Raw genomic sequence first — 4,170 nt, 5'->3', positions numbered from 1 at the left:
ATATGATTGGAACTAAGTAAGTATTCAGAAATAAGTTGAATGAAGATGGTAAGGTGTCAAGGAACAAAGGTAGACTTGTATGTAAAGAATACTCTCAAGAAGAAGGAATAGACTATGGGGAGACTTTTTCTCCTGTTGCAAGAATGGAAGGTGTCATGACCTTACTTGCATATGTTGCATACAAAGGATTTAAAGTTTATCAGATGGATGTCAAGTCAGCATTTCTCAATGGTATATTGGATGTAGAAGTCTACATTGAACAACCTGAAGGTTTTGTTGATCTAGACAAGAAGGACATGGTTTGAAAATTACATAAAGCATTGTATGGTCTAAAACAAGCCCCTAGAGCATGGTATGAAAGATTGCATAACTATCTTATTTAGATTAGTTTTCAAAGAACTAGTGATAACATTAGTTTGTATATCAAGGAAGGACCAAATAATAAGATTGTTTAGGAAGAAATATTAGTGGATGATACTTTGTTCACAGGGAATGATGATCTTTACAAAGAATTTTTAGAGCAAATGAATAAGAAATTTGAGATGTCAATGTTTGGTGAGATCAAATTCTTTGTTGCTCTTCAAATTCAGCAGACTAAGAATGGCATCTACATCACTCAGTCTAAATACATGAAGGAGATATTGAAAAAAAATTGTATGGAAGACTATAAAACAATTGGAACTCCTATGTGCACTGGTCTAAAGCTTACCAAGGATGATGAATCAAAGGAGGTAGATCTGACATTGTATAGATCTACGATTGGAAAGTTGTAGTATGTAGTTCATACAAGGCTAGATATTGTTCTTGCAGTTGGTATTGTAGCAAGATTTTCAGAAAAACCAAGGGAAAATCACATGATGGAAATGAAAAGGATCATGAGATACTTGAAAGGCACTAAAGATTATGGATTATATTACAAATTTGGAGGTAAACTAGATTTGAAAGTGTTTACTAATGCAGACTGGGTAGGAAAGATTAATGATAGGAAGAGTACAAGTTGAGTAGAATTCTTTCTTGGAAAGAGGTTGGTTTCTTGGACAAGTAAAAAGAAAATTGTATATCCTAATCCATAGCAGAAGTAGAGTATGTTGCAGTAGTAGTAAACTATTCTAATATTGTTTGGTTCAAACAATTATTGGAAGGCATGAAGGAGGAAATCAAAGAACTTTTTGTTATGTTTTGTGACAATACAAGTGCAATCAAAATATCTAAAAATCCAGTGATGCACTAAAAAACCAAGCATATTGCAATAAAATATCACTTTGTCAGAGAATTGGTGCAAGACAAGGAGGTCAGATTGGAATATGTCCATACAAAGGAACAAATTACTAACATATTCACCAAGTCTTTACCTATGGAAGAATTCTTGTATCTAAGAGGTAAGTTAGGGTTCATTCCCCTATCTAAAGCTCACTAAAATAAAGTTTTAGTGATGCATCAACAAGTATCATGTTCAAGATCTTTTAGTTGATGTAGCATAGTTATGGAAATATTGCATATGAATCAGTACATAAGGTACATTGCTATTCATTTGGTTTGTGTTGTCTTTGGCATGTGTTGTCAAAGAGGGAGAGTATACTATCATATCTTTATGAAATTTGAATTTTTTTGTGAAGAGTTTGATGTTTGAAAAAAAGCTATGTAATTCCTTCACAGAGGGAGATTACTATTTGTGGAATGAAATCCAAGAGGGAGCAACATTCTGTCACAAAAGACTTGTTCTCAAATTTCATTGTGCTATGACATGTTGTGTTTCCATCAATGCTAAAGAGGGAGATTTTTGGATACAATTGATCAATTTTGTTTTATCTTTGATGTTACAAAAATGCCATATCAGTTATTAGACAGAGTCTACAGAGTTCAAAAGGTCAGCAAAGTGAATTATAGAGTCTACTGAGTGTTCCTAAATTTTACACTATAAAGATAGTTTCTACCGAGCTCACTCAGGCTTCAAAGGATTCTATAACAAAAGTTAGTTTAATAGAGTTGGTTTAATAGCCATTTTGTAAATCCTCTAAAAAGGTGAACATTTCTACTAAATTGTTCTAAAGTCCTCTAGCAAGGCCACTCCTATCAGGGTGATTAAATCTTCTAACAAGGTCACACCTAACAGTGTGTTTTGTAACCTTTAATAGGGTTGGTTCCCAAGAAGGCTCACTTCAGAAGAGTGAAAATTGGTAGCTAGTTACTTGGTGGTTTTTCCCATATTGGGTTTTCACGTTGAATCTGGTGTCTCTTGTGTTCATGTTATTTCTTTTTGCATGCATGTTAATAATTGTGAATGCTTAAAGATTAGTAATAAGTTAATACATATTTCATCTACCGAGTTAGAACATTTTTTTGTGTGGCTACCAAGTGTCAACAGAATCTAGTTTTATAAGACATCTAAGGGATCTACAGATTTGTTTTTGCAGTAACTAATTCACCCCACCCTCAACCCCCCCCCCCCCCCCCCCCCCCCCCCCCCCCCTCAGTTACTCCATCTATAATTTCAATAGTACATATTCTTGTATAAGGGAGTTACCTTTTTCTCTAAAGAAATGAAATTAGAATTGGAAAAAGATGGAGAAAAACCCATATCCAATTATGGAGTGCAGATATGACATGAGAGGTGATTGATGTAAGCTTTTTTAGATTTGATAGGTATTTTGCCTCTAGATTTAGAATGTTATTAGTAGGAGATAGCCCTAGGATACCCTAGCCTCTATTAAAATTGATTAGACCAAAATATAATGCTAAAGGGTTAATGGTGAGTCACAATTGGGGAGACATCATCCCATATACAGTGTCTATTATATTCAAAGTTTATGATTTTCTTGGAAAACCACATCTACTACCTGATCAAGTGCTTCTAAAAGTAGGTAATTGTTGAGCTTCTATGGCAAATAGGATCAGTGGAAGAAAGAGAATTATTAGGAAAATCCAAAGGTACATTTTTTCCCAAAATTACTATTGTGCACAATTTTTTTTAATCAAAAAGGGATGGAGGCACTTAGAGAAGCTTTTATATAAATATCAAATGGCTCAATCCCATGCCCACTTTATAGAGCCAGTGCGATTTTATAATTTATTCAAAGAAATAACTAAAGGTAAATTTCATAAACATATGGTATACGTTCTAGAGGATATAGTTAGAAACAAATTCTAAACACAAGAATAGGAACTTAGGAAAGAAAAATGGAAAGTATACAACAAGATCTTGGATTTTATAAATGCTTTTGAGCCATATTATGATCCTCTAGCTAATAGAAAATATTGTGGTATTGTAGACACCTAAATTTTTCCAAATACTCTTAACCTAACCAATTAAATAAATAATTATTATTTACTTAATTCCCCTACTTTAATTAAATAAATTTTACATTTATTTAATTGCGTTCACCTTACCTTGATTTGAATTAACTAAGGTTTATCTAAATCCTAGCCTTTCCTTAATTTAAATATACTAAAGTTTATTTAAATCCTAACCCATTCACTTTAATTAAGTACTTCATTTACTTAATTAATCCTTTCCTAATCCCACTTGGAATTAAATATTACATTTAATCCCATTTGAGCACATGGCTCCTACCTTTAACTCCTAACTAACCCACCTTTCTAAACCTACCCACTTCCTTAATCACACTTCCTTTTCCTAATCACCTAGCTAATCTCCTTTTAATCCTAAGTGTGTGCTCACACATGTGTGAGGAATCCTCACACTTCCCATGCCTCTCATGTCTTCCATGCCTTTTGCACACTTGTCCTCTTGCATGAGAATTAAGGTGTCTCACACCTCTTTTACACTTGTCCCCTTGCATGAGAGTCAAGTTGTCTCGCACCTCTTCCACTTATCATTGATCATGTCACCATCAAAAGTTGCTCACACATGTGTGAGCATCTTGCCCCCTTTGAATGGTCAAAACCCTAATCCACTTGGAGTCTACTTGGCCTCCACCTCATTGACACATCCTCAATCCTAAGAGATCCTAACCCTTCATCTTGCATTCAATCTCCACCATCTATTGCATCTCATTTCTTATAAAAGGAGAGCTCTCTCCTTATTTAATCAAGCATTATCTACCCCATTGTTATTTTTTAGGAATTGTGAGCAACCACATCCCATGAGCAAGAAAATCATCTACACTTGATAGTTTTATGAGGTTTGAATAGTGATATTTTCAATGGTTT

Source organism: Cupressus sempervirens, chromosome 5 (genome assembly GCF_028749045.1).
Source record: "Cupressus sempervirens isolate cs-2001-9-10 chromosome 5, ASM2874904v1, whole genome shotgun sequence".
In the NCBI taxonomy this organism is placed as follows: Eukaryota; Viridiplantae; Streptophyta; class Pinopsida; order Cupressales; family Cupressaceae; genus Cupressus; species Cupressus sempervirens.
The sequence above is the reverse complement of the archived record's forward strand: the minus strand, read 5'-3'. Positions refer to the sequence as shown.